Below are 8,427 nucleotides of genomic sequence, written 5' to 3'. Positions count from 1 at the left end.
TGATGTGGGAGTGTCATATATCAATCTGTTGTTTTCATTGGTTAAGGAATAAAGAAACTGCCTAGGCCCCTTGATAGGCCAACCCTTTGGTGGGTGGAGTAAACAGAACAGAAGGCTGGGAGAAAGAAGCTGAATCAGTGAGTCGCCATGGTTCTCCCACTCCAGACAGACGCAGGTTAAGATCTTTCCTGGTAAGCCACCTCGTGGGCTACAAAGATTAATAGAAATGGGTTAGATTAATATGTAAGAGCTAGCCAATAAGAGGCTGGAACTAATGGGGCCAGGCAGTGTTTAAAAGAATACAGTTTCCGTGTAATTATTTCAGGCATAAGCTAGCCATGTGGGCGGCCAGGTGCCCGGGACGCAGCTCCGCTGCTCATAACACAACACCATCCCTTATAAAACCAATCATTTTTTACCTTTTTATGAAAAGAAAATGCCTTATAATTTTTCTGAAGTTTTCAGAATTTCTAGCCTCACTATTCTATCTTTGGGGACACTGTGAGGAAAGGGGGTTACTTGTGAAGTTAGTGTAGAGTCTCTCACGCCTACCTCCTAAACATTCCACCAGCTCCTAGGGACACCAAGCCTTCACATAGGGGTCGTTGGGACACACTCAAGATCCATGTGACAGCAGTCAACTAGCTCAGACCAGATAAAAGTGGTTCCGACCAGATCAAACTGGTTTAGGCCAGTTCAAACCAGTTGAGACTGGATCAAACCGGTTTAGACTGGCTCAAACAGGTTTACATTGGATCAAACCGGTTCATGCTGGATCAAACGTGTTTAGACTGGATCAAACCAGTTCAGACCGAATCAAACTGGTTCAAAGCGGATTAGACCAGCTCAAACCGGATTAGATCAGTTCAGGCCGGATCAAACCGATTTAGACCGGTTCGAACTGGATCAAACTGGAACAGAATGGATCAAACTGGTTCAAACCCAATCAAGCCAGCTTGGACCAATTCAAACCGGATCAAACTGGCTCTGACCAGATCAAACCGGTTTAGACTGGTCAAACCTGAACAAACTGGTTCAAACCAGATCAAACCAGTTTAGACCGGTTCAAACCACATCAAACCGGTTTGGACAGGATCAAACCGGATTAGACCGGTTCAGACCAGATCAAACTGGTTTAGACCAGATCAAACTGGTGCAAACTGGATCAAAGCGGATTAGACTGGCTCAAACCAGATTAGACCAGTTCAGGCCAGTTCAAACCAGTTAAGACAGGCTCAAAACAGATCACCAGTTTAGACCGGTTCAAGCCGGATCAAACTGGATCAGACTGGATCAAACTGGTTTTGACCAGTTCAAATCAGATCAAACCGGTTCAAACTGGATCAAACTGGTTTAGACCCGTTCAAACAGGATTAGACGGGGGGACTGACTGTCACATTGAGTGAAGTGTGAGAAAGAGACCTCAAAGCCTATCCCCAAAAGTGACACACTTAGCCCAACAAGGCCACACCTCCTAACAGTGTCACTCCCTTTGGGAGGAATTTTCTCTCACACCTCTATATCTTCCAAAGTTCCAGGATGGGAATTTTGGACTAAACCAAAGCATGCTGAATGCCCTACAGGGACTATAGTGAACACTGTTCCTCCATCTCCAGCACAAGGACCATTTATTGCTATGGCTCCCAATGCTCAGGCAACCTCATCTCTACAGACTTTCCACTTGTCGCCCAATGATGTTTTAGGAAATGAACAGTTTTTGTTGACCCCTTGCAATGTAATACAAATGACCTCTAGTCCAGATGCTAATAGCCATCACTGTCATCTAAAGCTTTGTGACGATACTATTTGCTGTTCCAATTTCTGTAGTTATTCCAATCTTCTGAGTTCCATAAGAATTACCCATTAAGCCATTCCATGTCTTCTCTAAACTACATCTCCAAGTTCTTCTATATTATTTTTATAAACTATATATGAAGAGTTAACCACATTACAATGTTTAGATAAAACAACGTACCCACTCCTCTGGTACCAATTTTCCATGAGCCTGTTCATCCATGAGGCTGAGCACCCAACAGGAACAATTTTAAAGATGACATATTTATTCTGCCAAATGAAGTCAGAGGTTTCAGCCCATCATGGCAGATGCATCTGTAGCAGGTCAGCTTAAATTCCAAAGGGCAAGAACAAAGATAGTGAGCCAGGCAGTGGTAATGCACGCCTTTAATCCCAGCATTCGGGAGGCAAAGGCAGGCAGATCTCTGTGAGTTCAAAGCCAATGTGATCTACAACAGCTTGTTCCAAGATGGGTACAAAAGCTATACAGAGAAACCCTATCTTGAAAAACAAAAGCAAACAAACAAAAAACCAAACTAAACCAAACAAAGAGAACAAATAGAGTACTCATTAAGGCAAATTGTCTCTTTTTATTCCTTTATTCGATCCAGAGCCCCCACCTATAGGATGGAACTAACTGTCATCATAGTTGTCTCCTCTACAGAAATTTCCTCCATAACATATTTATAATGTGCTATTTACCTCTTAAATACTTCTAAATTAGTGAAGTTGAAGATAGTCATGAACTAACACAGGTAGTTTGAGCGTAGATTTAGGGGGAAGCCAGTCTATTACATAGTGAAGATAAGGGGTGTATTTAGGCCATGTCACTTAAATTTAAATGGAGTTAGACTAAAATGATTCTTTATTACTAAACATTTACATGAAGATGGGAAGTAAATACTTTCAAAACATTTTTTTTCAAAGGATACTTTGGAACAGATGAACAGAATGTATACCTGGCTGGTCTGGAACTCACTTTGTAGATCAGGCCAGACTTGAATTCACAGAGACCAACCAGCCTTTGTTTTGGGGGTGTTGGGTTTAAAGTTACATATCTCTGTGCCTGGATCTTGGAAATATTTGAAAAGAGTTTTCATTATACATCACTGAAAGTAGAGGTAAAAAATTAATGGGGATAAATATATGAAATAAATTAATGTTCAAGAGTCTGAACTATATCTTTGGTCTGACTATTCTATGACAATTTTAATACATGCAAATAATGCTTAAAAGAATTTTGGTACTGTTTCCTGTCATTATCATCTCATACCTTTATTAAGTGTTAAATGTTGGTTGGTATTTTCTTATACAGATTATATCAAATTTATGCTAAAATTTAATACATATATGTGAATGTGCATACATCATTTTCCTACAGTTATTTTATTATTTCAGAATAGCAGTACATGTATTTTTCTAGAATTTTATTTTCATATGTTTCCTTTTCTTGAATTTAAAATAACCTCATATGAACATGCTTTATACAGTACTTTCTCTGGGATGAGATGGTTATTAAAGTTATTATTGTTGCCATGTCTTTGCTGAGAACATTATATCACAAGTATGGAAGATAAGAATAAGATGCTGGAGTGCTGGCAGATATACAAATACCATAATATTAAAAACAATACATAAACAATATTTTAGATTAAAATTTTTAATGTTATTGATTTGCTTAAAATGTTGTGAATAAAAACCCATTAATAAATATTTCATGAATGTTTATTTATTTAGAATTTTACTTAAATTTTAACTCACTCAATCTTGAAACAATGTTGTAATTCAATGCAATTGGGATGTTTTGTTTTTGCTGTTTATTTATTTTTGAGACAAGGTTTAACTCTGTAGTCCAGATGGGCTTCAAACTAACAATTCTCATTGTTCAGTCTAACAAGCACAGGGATTAGAAATTTCAAAAATTCTTTCTGTATGCCGACTTTTAAATAAACAACATTGCCTAATATAAAATAGTCCCCATAGTCTGTGGGATTCTGAGGATAAATCACTGTGAGTAAAGACGTACAATCTAAAATGATCTCTCACAACTGAAAATCAATACATCAAGAACATACAAGAGTCTGGGATAATTCACTTGCCAAGCCATAAATTAGGCATGCATATCAATGCCATATGGGATGCAATACCTCATAAAAATAAGCTTAAAATTCTTAAAATATATGATTAATGAAACTAGCACAACTTGAAATATATATATATACATATATAATAATGCTTACACTAACTAATATTTTATACTCAGAGTTTTATGCTTCTGAGAAATGGCATTTACATACACAGTGATGTTAAATCAGAATTTCTTGATCCAAAGTCCAATTTTTTGGGTAGTGATTCACGTTTCACTTTTGAAAATGGTGATTTACACTAATGTATTTCTCATAAAATATTTAATATTTCTTACAATTATTGCCAAAACTGTGCTCTAACCACTTCTATCAGGATGCCCACAGAAACTCTTTCCAAAGCAACCATAAATTTTTGAACTTTGATATTTTACAATAAAGTGACAATATTTCATACACTGAAAATTCTTGTGCCACTAACTCTGTGCAGATATCCACAGCTCATAATGTATGGGGTGTGGAGAATTCACTGCCTTAATGTGGTCTGGGATCATTTTCACTGACAATCTCTGCCTGCTGCTGTATTTCTAAATGTAACCCAAATCATGGTTTGAAGGAATTCTTATCAGAAAGCCTAGCAACACTAAACTTTACCCAAGGATGGACTTCAACCTTCTGGAGTAAGCCTCCACACTGTGAACTTCAAGTGCAAAGGCTCTCCACATCTGACCACCACCCCTAGTTTACTATGAAAAGAAAACGTAATATTCTCCAAGTGTCATTCTCTGTTTCATGTCTTCAAGGGACTGCTTTTCTGCTTACATCTTGAGACAATTTGAATAGGATTGTTCTCCCTTATAACAGTTTTCTCCTAATGACAATGGTTTCCTCTTACCTAAAGCCAGGAGGAGTAGCATCAAAAACATGGAGTCAGCTGATGCTAGGGGGTATCATGTTTACAGTAAAATATGACCAAACCTACCCCCATGTTTCATCTCCAATTTCCCACTTAAATGATGCATTTTAGATAGTAGTTAATGAGAGATTCCCTCCTTTGGAAGTTTGTAGAGCTGTTGCGGGAGATCCTTCTGCTTCTCCAGCCAATAGCCGCTGAGATACCAGCCTATTGGAGAGTGGTCTCTCTCTCTTTAAAAAAGTTGCCACTTCCCTCCTTGCTCTCTCTTTGCTTCCTGCTCCACTTCCGGCAACTAGACTCCCTTCCTGATTGCGAAGAGGGCTGTTGTCTGGGATGGTGATCTGTAAGTTTCTTCCCCTTTAAATAAATACCACCTTATTAATCATAATTCCAAACTGGTGTGGGATTGATTGTGATTTATACCTTCATCATCTGGCACCTGAACGTTTAGTTTTAGGACCCCTCCTTCCCCCGCTCAGCTGCCTGCCGCCAGTTCAGCTTGGCGTAAGCCCTCCCTCCCTCAGCTGCAGCCTGTGCCTTGTGCGTAGAGGCAGCAGTTTAATATAAATTATCATGCAGTGGCTTTTCTTGCTGCAGTTCTTCATATTTTCCCTTTAGACACCTCAGATTGACTTCAAGTCCCCACACATCCTATCCTTTGCCTCCCCACGTGGATTTAAACTCCACAGGCCCGAGTAGTCTCTGCCCACGAGGTTTGCTCTTTTCTGAGTCATTTTTAAGTCTCCCTTGCAAGCGCAGCTCTTAAGTGGAGCGAACCAGAGCACGCAGTTACCGGTTGCCGAAAGATGGAACCCCTCGGGGCGACTCTGTCACGTGGAGGCATACACGGCTTCTGGGTTACTCTTCTCTACCCCTGGATTCTGGGTTTATGGTTCTGTGTATGGAATTGATTTAATTACATTTACTTTTTTGACCAACTTGCATTTCCCAGTTTTTAACAAATACTAGGTGGACACTGAAACAGGACCCCATTTTCATCGCGACTTGGCAAAAGCACCACCTGCTGGATAATAGGTAATATGGCAGTTTTCGTTTTCAACACAAATTTTACTGTTTTGTTTACTAATACAATGGCTTATATCATGCAAGGTTTATATGACTATGGGGATAACTTAACTTACTGGTTACTAGGTTTCAGTATTCTTTTGAATATTCTAACATTTAGGAAGATGATGGCGTTCCTAAGAACCATACAATCTTTACTAGAAACTCATGCAGGTCAGGAGATTCCAGATTCAAAAGAGACAATAATAAAAAGACTTGAAATGATTGAAGAAATTATTGGAGCTGGTGAACAGAGTAAGAAGGCACAAGGACAGGATACAATGCCACCACCAGCTATTAGAACTGGCTTACCCAGGGTTTTAGTGACATACCCTGTAATTTATTCTGACAAAACGTCAACTTCTAAAGGCTCAAAGGGAGTCAAAGAAGCTAGATGGACTCCAATAGCAATTAATGATCTAAAAGAAATTAAGCAAGCCATTCTTAAATTTGGCTTTCACTCTGTATATGTTAAGGAAATGATAAGGACTTGGGCTTCTAATGCTAGAGCTACCCCCCATGATTTCCATCAGTTAGTATCTGCAGTTTTAGATGATGGACCTTCCTTGATGTGTGGAATCTATTTCAGAGAAGAATCCAAACATGGAACAACAAGGAAGAGCAAAAGGTGTGGAGGATTCCCAAGATCAAATTCTTGGTGCGGGAGAATACGTTGATCCACAGGTCCAAGCTCTTTATGACAATGAAGTACTGTGTCTATGTCATCAAGCAGCTTTAAATGCTTGGAATAGAATACAAGATCCAGCAAAAAGGGTTGAATCATATACCAGGATTAGGCAGGGATAGAGAGAACCCTTTATTGACTTTTTTGCAATGATTAATTAAGGCTCTGGATATAGGGGTAACTGACCCAGAAGCTAGACGAATACTTCTTGAATCTCTAGCTTTTGAAAATGCAAACATAGATTGCAAAAAGATAATTGGGCCTTTAAAGTCTAGATCAGCACCTATGGATGAATGGATTCGGTATACAATGAATGTTGAGACGTTTAGCTATAACGATGAATCTTGGGTAGGAGAAGTGATTTCCACAGCAATAAGGAGACATCAAACTGCCAGGTGTTTTAATTGTGGTAAATTAGGACATCTGAAAAGGGATTGCAGGAAAAGAATTTCTAGGAATAATATCTCCTCTGGGAATGACAAAAATAGGAGACCTCGGCCTTCAGGTATATGTAGGAGATGCAGTAAAGGCCAACATTGGTCCAATGAATGCAGGTCAACAACAGACAGACAAGGCAACCTGATACCATTGGGAAACTCCTTGAGGGGCCTCTCTCAGGCCCCCAAGCCAACAGTGGCCCAGTCATTCCCAGTCACAGTGGAGAACGTGCCTCACCAAGAAAATTAAAAGCTCCAATTTCTGCTGTAAAAAGTAATACTGGTATAAATGATGAATTATGCCTGGAGGATGAGTCAAAAAAACAGTAGGACAGAGTAAACATATTTTGGCAGACTTCTATTAACGATCAAAGCCAAAGCTAAGAGTCTGTATAAATGGCACTTTTATTGAAGGCTTATTAGACACAGATGCGGATGTAAGTATCATTACTCCAGAATCGTGGCATCCAAATTGGCCTCTTCAAGAGGTAGATGTTCAGTTCCTGGGAATTGGAGCCCTATCTCGTGTAAAACAAAGCACAAGATGGGTTGACTGCATAGGGCGCAAAGGGCAAATAGGAAGACAAAGGCCAAATGAAACCAATATTGCAATAAATTTATGGGGCCGTGACCTGCTACCACTGGAATACCCAGATTAACATTCCTGTAGTCCCAGGAACTCATAATTCTAGGAAGGACATGATGAGGTATTATGGAAAAAGGTCACCAGCCATTCAGGCTGTACAAGAACATACAGCAAATACCAAACCTTTAGAGGTACCAACAGCCCTACCTTTAAAATGGCTAACTGAGAAGCCAATATGGATCAAACAGTGGCCTCTAGCTGAAGATAAACTACAGGCATTGGAACAGCTGGTGCAAGAGCATCTAGATGCTCACCATATTGAAGAATCAACCAGCCCTTGGAATTCTCCTGTGATTGTTGTAAAAAGGAAATCTGGTAAACGGAGAATGGTGACAGATCTAAGAGCTGTAAACAATGTAATTCAACCTATGGGCCCACTACAATCTGGAATTCCTTTGCCTTCTCTATTACCAAAAAGATGGCCTCTTATAGTTATTGATTTGAAAGATTGTTTTTTCACTATACCTTTACAGGAAAAGGATAGAGAAAAATTCTCCATCACAGTGCCTACTTATAATAATTCTCAGCCTACTAAAAGATATTAATAGACTGTCCTCCCACAGGGGATGCTCAGTAGTCCCACATTGTGCCAATATTTTGTAAGTAAGCTATTGGAAATAATTCATAAGCAATTTCCCAAGTCCATAATTTATCATTACATGGATGATACTTTGTTGTCTATTCAAATAAAGAAAGATACTTTAGAAATGATGTTTGAAAAAGTAAAGAAAGTCTTGCCTAGGTGGGGATTACAAATTACCCCTGAAAAGATTCAAAGAGGAAATTCTATTAATTACCTA

The sequence above is a fragment of the Microtus ochrogaster genome, chromosome 21, assembly GCF_000317375.1.
Source record: "Microtus ochrogaster isolate Prairie Vole_2 chromosome 21, MicOch1.0, whole genome shotgun sequence".
Taxonomy (NCBI): domain Eukaryota; kingdom Metazoa; phylum Chordata; class Mammalia; order Rodentia; family Cricetidae; genus Microtus; species Microtus ochrogaster.
The sequence above is the reverse complement of the archived record's forward strand: the minus strand, read 5'-3'. Positions refer to the sequence as shown.